Consider the following 10,273-nt stretch of genomic DNA (forward strand, 5'->3'; position numbering starts at 1 on the left):
GTCGGCAGAAGAGAGGTACGGAGTTTTGGGGTGCTGCCAGCTGGAGAAGAGCTGTCAGGACTCACAGGTGCGAAAGCAAGGGGTCGAGATGCCAGATTGCGGAGGGCTGGCACCCAAGTTTCCGGTCTAGGAGGCGCAGGCGAGATCTGCACCGAGCAGGCTGGGCTCTCACAGCCCGGTGCGCAGCCGGGCCGATGCTCCACCCGCGGATCAGCAGCTGGGCGGTGCAGCACCTGGCTTGAGCATTCGCGGTACAATGGTGACAGTAGCTGCCTACCAAGCAGCTGAGCAGGGTTAGAGTCCAGGTTACTTGCCCACCTTTTGCTCAGCACCTTCCGAGGAAATTTAGGCTGCCAACCGAGGCCAGCGAAAGAGAGAGGCTGAGCGAGTGTGTGTGCGTGTGTGTGTGTGTGTGCATGTGTGTGTGTGTGTGTGCGTGTGTGTGTGTGCGCGTGTGTGTGTGTGTTTTGGCAGAGGGGCACGGAATTTTGGGGTGCTGCCAACTGGAGGAGAGCTTTCAGGACTCTCCAACTGTCAGGGGCCCATGGAATCAAGGGGTCCAGGGACAGGTGAGCAGGGAGCGCCCAGGGCCGGTCACTCAGGTGCAAGGTCCAGAAGGTGCACTAGGGACACATAGCTTGAAGCTCTCTGGTGGTCTAGTGGCTAGGATTCGGCGCTTTCACCGCCGCGGCCCGGGTTCGATTCCCGGTCAGGGAAGCCTTTCTTCTTCCTCTCCACCTTGCAACCTCCCGCTGTGGATCACACCTGCAGCCTTTTTGGATGGCATCTGACACCCGCTTTGCCCATCCTTGACTCCTGACCCGCACCCCTCCCGGCCTTTTGGCTTCTTGGCCTGGTCTTCTGCCTTTCAGCTCTTCCCTCTTCCTATCAGCTCGCCTGCCTCCCACTCTCCTTGACCTCCAAAGCCCACCCTGTGGGCCACCTTTCTATCGGCCAACCCCACCTTCCCCATGCCCATCAATCCGCACACTCACTGCTACCCCTACCCCCAAACACACACACACAGGACACACCCATGGAGCACATACAAGGTACTCACAACTCCCCCCCTGGGGTGACTCTCACAGCCAGTGCACAGCTTGCACACGGGACTCACCCAGCTCACCCTAGAGCCCGAGCTCTCCTGCAAAGGTGCACCTGCGCCCCCACAGCTCAGGGGCCAAGGCCTGCGGTCCATCAGGTCGCCACTGGTGACGGCAGGCGCATGAGCTCCTGCGCCGCAGGCCACACCCTGAGCGTGTGCAGCCACTGCACATCCATGGCATCAGAGAGGATGGCCACCCAGCCCGTGGGAGCGACCCGCCGCCCTCGCAAAGCCCAAGTGTTCCCCGGGTTCAGTGAAAGCGTCTCTGCAGACGGAGGAACCGAGAAAAGGAGGCGAGCGTCAGCTCCCTGGTGGTCTAGTGGCTAGGATTCGGCGCTTTCACCGCCGCGGCCCGGGTTCGATTCCCGGTCAGGGAAGCCTTTCTTCTTCCTCTCCACCTTGCAACCTCCCGCTGTGGATCACACCTGCAGCCTTTTTGGATGGCATCTGACACCCGCTTTGCCCATCCTTGACTCCTGACCCGCACCCCTCCCGGCCTTTTGGCTTCTTGGCCTGGTCTTCTGCCTTTCAGCTCTTCCCTCTTCCTATCAGCTCGCCTGCCTCCCACTCTCCTTGACCTCCAAAGCCCACCCTGTGGGCCACCTTTCTATCGGCCAACCCCACCTTCCCCATGCCCATCAATCCGCACACTCACTGCTACCCCTACCCCCAAACACACACACACAGGACACACCCATGGAGCACATACAAGGTACTCACAACTCCCCCCCTGGGGTGACTCTCACAGCCAGTGCACAGCTTGCACACGGGACTCACCCAGCTCACCCTAGAGCCCGAGCTCTCCTGCAAAGGTGCACCTGCGCCCCCACAGCTCAGGGGCCAAGGCCTGCGGTCCATCAGGTCGCCACTGGTGACGGCAGGCGCATGAGCTCCTGCGCCCCTGGCCACACCCTGAGCGTGTGCAGCCACTGCACATCCATGGCATCAGAGAGGATGCCAACCGAGCCTGTGGGAGCTGGTTCCCTAGCTGTGCGGGAGAGTGGCAGAGGTGGGGAGATGAGTCCTGATGGGGTCTGGCGACCTCACTAGGCCACAAAGCGCTTGAGATGGATGCAAAGAGATAGGTAAAGGCACCACCATGCGAAGAGATGGGGGGGGGGACCGGGAAAGGCCAGGTGGAGCAGGCTGGTGATGGGTAGGTTGCCCTCCCAGCTCCCCCCTCTTGATTCCAGTTTCATCCCCCATGCTCCGTCCTGTCTGCCAATGGCAGGGGACACACCACAGATGACCCTCTACCCAGCTCCCTGGCTGGGTCGCCACTGTGTCCCTCTTCCGCCTTACCGCCCGGTCTTCGTGGCTCTCCCTGGTTCCAGCCGCGCCCCATCCATCGGATTCTTTTGCCTCTCCCGGGAGGGAACTGCAGAGCCCGGTCCCCTTCCCGTCACATCTTTCTGTACCGGCCACGCAGATGTTTGGACTTGCAGCGAGCTGCACAAGTGAGCCACCATGTTACACGGGCTCGGGACAAGGCTCGCAGACACCTTGAGATATGGTCCCTCTCACCACCCAAAAGCTGTCCACCCGCATCACCTGGAGAGAGAGGGCTGCTCCCCAGCCCCACGTGTTGTGGGTGGGCCTCTGAGATGGGCGTAGGGGTCGGTGGGCCCTGGTGGATTTCACCACCCCCAGGGCAAGGGGCCCCAGCAGAAAAGGGCCAGGGACAGGGGGCAGGACCACAGTGAGGGCATGTATGTCCTCCTCACGGCCCTCCCGACCCAGCCAGGCAGCCCCCATGCATGGTGCTGAGAGGCAGGAGGAGTCCAGCACGTCCCTATGGGACAGGCTTCTGGAAAGGGCAGGGGCTGGGGCTGGCCAGTGGGAGGTGGAGGCGTGGGGGACTTTGCAGACACTGGGAGTGACGGGGTTGAAGGGGGTAGCCTGTCTTGTGTGGAGGGGCAACTAGGGGGGTTAGCCTGTCTTGTGTGGAGGGGCAACTAGTGGGGGACTTCAGTCTGGTGGGTGGGAGCCGCCCTGTATCTGGAGGCCCCTCAAGAGAGTGAGCACAGAAACAAGAATCTCCCAACATTTGAGAGGGATGCCAACAAGTAGGGGTGCAGGGCATGTGTGTGAGTGTGTGGGGGGGGCCGGGTGGGTGAGTGGACCCCTCCAGCAATCGGGTGGGGAGACATGGGAGCTCACAAGCTGGAAAAGAAAGCAGGCAGGTGGGCCCCAGCTTGAATCAGAGCCAGATGGAAGCCCGTGTGCTCTGAGGGTACTCCCCAGCCCCCCACACTGCCAGAGAGAACAGCTCCCAGGGGCGCTATGCCCAATCTCAATGACCAAATGGGGGTGCTCTGGAAAGCCATCCAGGCGAGACTCTAGAGCAAGAGGAAGCCAGTCCAGGCAAGGCCCATGAGAAATAGAGACTGTGGGGCGCCGTGAGAGCAATAAGCCCGGTCAGGGCAGCGTGGGCGTCTGAGGTGCGGTGTGTGCGGTGTGTGAGAGACATGTGGAGTTGGTTGAGGTGACCGGTGCCTGAGCACGTGGGTGAGGCCGTGGGTCTAGTTTTCAGAATGTGGGGACAGCGAGTGCGGGTGCGGGAGCAAAAGTGGTGGGTGGGAAAGGAGTGAGCGGAGCGGGTGGGAACGTGTGTGGTGTAAACAGCGGGAAGGTGCTGAAGGGCAGAGGGATGGGGGAGGAAGGCGTGGGGACGGGCACAGGAGTGGCTGGGCAGACAGGGACAGAGTGGTGGGCGAAGAGGGGGGCTGCCTCTCTCGGGTAGGGCCCAGGAGGACATGGGTGGCACGTGGCAGGGCTGAGCGCTGTTGCACGTGGGCAGGCATTTGTGGAGACCAAGACGGCAGGGCGGAGTCAGATGGAGGGATTTGGGGACTTCAGGACCAAAAGCAGAAGAGACAGCTGCATGGGCCGGGAATCGAACCCAGGCCTCCCGCGTGGCAGGTGAGAATTCTACCACTGAACCACCCATGCCCTCATTGAACAAAGCAATAGAATGCTGGTCCAGGGTAGCTGGCCACCAGCCTCAGGCGGGCAGCAGTTGGTTCCATGAGCCTGTTGCCCGCGCTTGGGCGTCTTCAGTTCCCCTACAGCGTGTGTGCGAGGGGACTGAGGAGCTGGGAGCAGATCAGCAACCGGAAAGAGAGGCTTTGGTCCCGACTAGGGCCGATGAGCGCCGTGGAGAGTGAGGCGTATGGAAGTAGGCGCGGGCAGGCCTCATGCTGCGCGTCCTCTCCGTGGCTCAGGGGTCCCAGCCTGCCCTTCTTCCTCCAGTGTCGGTGGAGGAAGAAGCCGGGAGCCTCAGCAGACCCCTAGGGCCGTCCAGTTGCCGTAGGGGAAGGTGAGCTGTGGTGGGCGTGGCGGACCACGCTCGGTGCAGTTGGCGATGGCGCCTTGCCCGGACCCCAACCCACAGTCCCTTTCGGATTGCCTTTCTGGCCTGTGCATCGTGTAGAGCCAGAGCGGGGCGACTGAGTCAGGGATGGGGGTGGGAATGAGGGTGGGAGTGGGGGTGGGAGTAGGGGTGGAGGTGGGAGGAGGAGTGGTGGTTTGGGAAGGGAGAACGCGGGTCCGGTCCCTGCCTGCGCGCGCTGCGAAACGGCGCCCGACAGCAAGTGCTGCTCAGGCTGAGACCCGGGTCTGTGGGAGCCTTGTTGTTGTGCCAGGCCACCCCGCTTAGCTGCGCTCTGCTGGGGGAGGAGGTCGGGTCGGTGTGGGGGCTCTGGAGCGCAGGATGGATAGGAGGAGTCGGTAAGCAGAGCGCGAGAGCAGGCCGGCTGGTGGGCCGGTGCAGGTGGCCCCTTGGTTTCTGGAAAGGCGGTGAGTGGCGGAGATGAAGCATACGCAGGGAGGGGTCGGCCGTGTGCCTGAGCCTCCTGGGAGCCGTGCGTCCTGATCAGGCTCCACTGGTCAGCCAGGTACAAGGATCCCTGAGTGTCTGGCCAGCAGGCATCTGGGACCGCAGTGCACGGGGTGGACTGGGCTAGGGGTTGGGAGTGTTGGGGTGGGGATGTTGTGAGTGGCGTGTATCCCAAAGTGATCCAGCTTGAGGACCCCAGCCATTCAGCAAGATGAGGACGGTCACCTGTGCAGGGTGTGGAGAGCAGGGACTGGATGGCGCTGAGGCCTTGGTGCAGCGCACAGGATGTGGGACCACAGCCTCAGCTAGCAGAAGTCATGGGTGGAGTTCAGACCATGGAGGACTTTGCATCCAGTTGACCCATCCTCGAGGCCCAGGTGCCAGTGGTGTTGCTGGCAGTGGGTGTGCTTGTCGGTTTGGGGGTGGAATGTGGGCTGGGGTCTGGGGTAGGAAGGGGAGGGTGGGTGGCTAGAAAGGACCCTTAGCGGGAGGCCAATGACTGTGGGGCTAGGCCACAGGGGCCACCTAGCAGGCCAGGAGAGCACGTGACCAAGTGGCAGGCAGCAGAGGGCGGAAGGGGCTGGGGTGTTTGGGCCACGGGCGCAGGAAAAGATGCCTGAGAACTGGGTGCGTTGGGGATGGGGTGATGGAGAGGAGACCGAAGTGGGAACAGTGGACAAGGAGGTGAGCCAGGAACCGAGGACTCCGGGTAGTAGTCGTGGGCAGCGATGGGTGTTGGTCTTTTGGGAGGCGCTGGGCTGGGCGGTCCAAAATGGGGGCTTCTCAGGAATGGGATTTGAACCCATGTCTCCTAGGGAGACTGCAACTAGAACACAGTGTCTTAGACTGCTCCACCATCCTGATGGAGGGCCTGGGCACCTCCCCCCTCGCCTGGTTGGGAATGGGTGCCAAGCGCCAGTGTCCTGGACTAGACGCGCCAAGGCCAGGAGGCCGGCAGTCCCAGTCCACGAGGGACGGGCTGCGACCACCCTGGTATGGCCAAGTGGGCCGCCCGGACAAGCAGCACGTGGTGGTCCCCTTGCCCCAAGGCTGGGGCCGCCTGCCCCTGCGGCTAGGACTTCAGCACAGGCCCACTGGCGCCAGTGGCGCCCCGACCGGTAGGGCACACACCTACCTGGCCACTCACCTCCTCTCTGTCGCAGCCTTTGGCTGGACGCCCACACCACTCTGACCAGGCGCCAACCTTCTATGGGAAGCAACAGGCCTAGCATGTTGGCGGGAGATTCATGCCACCCGTCTCAGAGTCAGGGTCAGGGCGGGTGGGGATCCAGATCCGTGAGGATTGTTGCTGGGGGGTGGGGGGAGATGGGGTCTGGATTCTGGATGAAGAGGGCTGATGGGTAGGTGCTGCCAGGACAAGGCAGGGCATGGGTGGTGAGAGAGAGACCTGGTGTCCCAGCAACAGGAGCTGTCATCCTCGTTAGTATAGTGGTGAGTATCCCCGCCTGTCACGCGGGAGACCGGGGTTCAATTCCCCGACGGGGAGACAGTGGTCAGTTTTGGTCTCTGCCTCCTTCTCACTGCAGAAATCTCACCATCTACCGCGTAAGATACCCTTCTTTTCCTGCTGGCCACATGCACGGGGGTGGGGGATTGGAGGGAAGGTGGCATTTCCAACCCGGCCAGGCCTCGGACTCCCGGCAGGCTCTCCACACCCACCTTCCATGCCGCCCCACCCCCACCCCTCTTGGCCCACTTGGCTTCCTTTCCTCCGCGTGGCTGGACAACTTTCGCCGCAGTGGTGCGGCCACCTGGCACTCCGTGCTGTCCGATGGCGGTCTAAAGTGGGTGCCAGATCTGGCGCGCGGTGGGAGGCGGATGAGCAAGTACCCTGTGGCTGCGGCCGGTGTAGTCTACGGGGTCTCTGGTGGAGGAGAAAGGCTTTGGCGAGGGCTCCGCGGGAGCTGAGGGCGCGGGAGGCCGGGGTAGTGCTGCCGGGTGGAACTCGGGTCCGGAGGAGAGGGAAGGGAGAGGGCGGCAGGGCAGCGGGAGCGCGTCCGGGAACCCAGCTTGCGCGCGCGGAGCGCAGGGCAGCCCTTGGTGGCTCTTTGGCCGCGCGGAACCACCGACCCCCGAGCGGGGCATCGGCCCGCCCACCTGTGGGAGCCGGTTAGGTGCAGCTGTACCGGCCTTGCATTTGGATGGTATTGTGGTGAGCACAGCTGCCTTCCAAATTGGTAACCTGGGTTCGATTCCGGGCTAATACAGTCTGTCCGCCTTTTTGCCCAGCACCTTCTGGGGGAAGTTGGGCTGCCAATCGAGGCCGGAGAGACAGTGTGTGTATGTGTGTGTGTGTGTGTGTACAATCGAGGCCGGAGAGACAGTGTGTGTATATGTGTGTGTGTGTGTGTGTGTGTGTGTGTGTGTGTGTTGGCAGAGGAGGGGCACAGAGATTGGGGGTGCTGCCCGCTGAAGGAGAGCTGTCAAGACTCCCCGACCGCCAGGGGTCGGTAGAATCAAGGGTCCAGGCATAGGCGCCGAGGGCTGGCCTCCCCACCGCAGGTCCAGAAGACGCAGAAGGGCCCGCTCCTCATTCCTCCCTGCTGGTCTAGTGATTAGGATTCGGCGATCTTCCCCCCGTAGCCCGGGTTCGATTCCCGGTCAGGGAAAGCTTTCTTCTTCTCACTGCTTCTTCATGTCTTATGGCCCCAGGCTTGCGCTCCTCCCAGGTAAAGGACCACCGCGTACTTCGGTGCCCTCGACCACCCGTCCTCTTTCCTGGTTCCTGATTCACATTAGTCCTGTTTTTTGTTTTTTTGTTTTTTTTTTGGCCTTTCCACCCAGCTCCCCTGCCGCCTCCTCTTTACCTCCAAAGCCCACCCAGTGGGCCACCTTTCTCCTCTGAGCCCGTCAACCTACGCACTCACCTCCCTCTCCCAAACACACACACACACTCACACGGGACACACACGGCACACACGACACACACACCCAACACTCTCCACTCGCCCCTGCACAGCACAAGCAACTCTCGCAGCCAGCACACAACGCGCACACGGGACACGCGCGGCTCACCCCCGGAGCCCGAGCACTCCCACAGAGGCCTGCCTGTGTCCCCACAGCCCACAGGCCAGGGCCTGCGGTCGCCACTGGTGCCGGCAGGCGGGTGGGTTCCTGAGCACACGCGAGCGCTGGCACATCTGTGGCTTCGGAGGGGTCACCAGGCGGAGCTCGTGGGAGCCAAGTCCCCTGGACGTGGGGGCGGTGGGGGGAGCGGCAGAGGTGGGCGGTTGAATCTTGAGAGGGTCCGATCACCTCGCTAGGCCACGAAGTGGTTGAGGTGGACGCGAGGAGATAGATAATGGCGCCAGAGGGGGTCCCCAAAGGCCAGTCGGTGGAGCCTGCGGTAACGGGTAGATGGCCCTCAGGGCAGACCTTCCCAGTCCCCCCTTGATTCCGATTTCATCGCCCACGCTCTCTGTGGTGCATTTGATTAGCGTGCTCCGCTGTTAACCAAAAGGTTGGTGGTTTAAGTCCACCCAGGGACGCTGTCAGATTTCAGTCATGGTCATCAGATACTCTCAGGTACAGAATTTCTATTTCAAGCCACAAATCTGGCAACTTGTCTGCCTCATCGCCGATATTTCCCAACTTCCTCCACCCACCTCATTTAGTATCATCTGGGCTGTAGAAGATTCTATACTTTTTTCTCCTAAAGATTCTACCGAGAATTTCTTCCCTGCAGAATCTCACAGCGTGCTGACCTCTGCAGGTAGGCGCTGGTACTGCAGAAAACCATTAGGTGGCTCTTAGTTTATTTCTCGCTGCAGATTCTAAATAGCTGGAGAAACCCAATGATCTCTGGCCAATTTTAAACCGGATGAGGGCAGCAAAACTCTACCTGCATCCTCTTAAGGTCCCAACTGGGCCTGAGAACAAAGTGAAATAAGATACATTAACAGGAGAAAAGCATATAGATATCTTTTTTATATAATTATTTTATTTAACTTCATTTATTTTACTTGCTTATTTATTTTAATTTGACCAGAGAGAGACAGAGTGAAAGAGAGAGAGAGACGGAAAGTGAGAAAACAAGCCACCAGATCCGGGACTCGAACTGACTGCCAGCCCCCATACGGATATCTTTTTTTTTTCCTTTGGAGAGGTTTTTGCTATAGGGCGCGTGCACTCGCCAGACAGACAGAGAGAGACAGAGAGACAGAAAGAGAGAAATCACCCCCCAGGGGGAATGGCCATGCCGCAATCCCTTCTCCTCCATTCTCCTCTCAGGATCTTGAGCACGCACACACACGCGCCCGGCATGAGTTTAAGCCACCAGGTCCAGAACTCGATTCGCGGTCAACTATGTGGGAGTCCAGCGACATAGCCATTACGCTAACTGCTGGTCCCCATACGGATATCTTTAATCCAAGTTTTTCGTGGTAAGAGAAACGTCATGTGGAAACAGAGTCCTGAAGAAGTGGTCAGAGTGAGTTACTTGCATATGGAGTTTGGCAAAGAATACTAAAGTGTGAAGAAGCAACTAAATTATGTGGGAAGACTTGAAAGATAAGAGTTATCTTAACAAGGTCTGTACAGAATTTCCTGGGTCTTGACCTCTAATTCTTGAGGACAATAAAGGAATCCATCTCCTGCCTCTAAGAAATAGCATCCCAGAGCGATGGCCCTATGCCACTGGCTGGCCCTCAAGCTAATCTTTTCACACCTCTGTTTTTCAGGTGCCTTTAACTTCAATAGTCAGTATTGCCAGGGCAGTGTAATTATGTCCTTCAAGGACCAGTAGTCCATACATTAATGGGCACTCTTTTTTTCTTTTTCTTTTTTTTTTTTTTTTTGAGTTGTTTCTTTTGTTATAGAGCGTGTCTGCTTTCCAGAAAGACAGAGAGAGACAGAGAGACAGAAAGCGAGAAATCACTCCCCGGGGGAATGGCCACACCGCAATTCTTTCTCCTCCATTTTCCTGGGATCTTGGGCACACATGCACATGTGCCTGACCTGAGTTTAAGCCACCGGGTCCAGGACTCGATCCGTGTCAACTGCATTGGAGTCCAGCGACATAGCCATGACACCAACTGCTGGTCCCGCTGGGACCTCATTTACCCAGCCATTTTGTTAGAGCTGGACACTGCTCTGACACATTGGCTGCAATAAAAGTCCTCACAATAGTCCTTCATGGGCTTTGCCTTTGGCCCCAAATTTCTCCTTTTCTATTATAATGTCTCTGCGCGCTCTCACTCCTGTGTCTGCAGTGATACCGACAGCTCTCAGATCTGAGCCTTCAACACTTCTCTGAGCCCTACACCCATCCATGCCTGCTCCTCGTGACTCAGACCTGAGGGCTACCCTCT

The 10,273-nt window shown here is 59.5% G+C and overlaps 4 non-coding genes across 4 annotated transcripts; 3 read left to right on the top strand and 1 right to left on the bottom strand.

The window, feature by feature from the left end:
- Window positions 1-645: 645 nt before the first annotated feature.
- On the top strand, window positions 646-717 carry TRNAE-UUC (transfer RNA glutamic acid (anticodon UUC)). Its single transcript has one exon. It is a non-coding gene; the product is annotated as a tRNA-Glu (tRNA).
- A 693-nt stretch (window positions 718-1,410) lies between these two features.
- TRNAE-UUC (transfer RNA glutamic acid (anticodon UUC)) lies at window positions 1,411-1,482 on the top strand. Its single transcript has one exon. It is a non-coding gene; the product is annotated as a tRNA-Glu (tRNA).
- Window positions 1,483-3,986: 2,504 nt separating this feature from the next.
- TRNAG-GCC (transfer RNA glycine (anticodon GCC)) lies at window positions 3,987-4,057 on the bottom strand. The gene has a single exon. It is a non-coding gene; the product is annotated as a tRNA-Gly (tRNA).
- Window positions 4,058-6,378: 2,321 nt separating this feature from the next.
- On the top strand, window positions 6,379-6,450 carry TRNAD-GUC (transfer RNA aspartic acid (anticodon GUC)). Its single transcript has one exon. It is a non-coding gene; the product is annotated as a tRNA-Asp (tRNA).
- The last annotated feature ends 3,823 nt before the right edge of the window (window positions 6,451-10,273 follow it).

Source organism: Tupaia chinensis, unplaced genomic scaffold (genome assembly GCF_000334495.1).
Source record: "Tupaia chinensis unplaced genomic scaffold, TupChi_1.0 Scaffold139585_1, whole genome shotgun sequence".
NCBI classification, from domain to species: Eukaryota; Metazoa; Chordata; class Mammalia; order Scandentia; family Tupaiidae; genus Tupaia; species Tupaia belangeri.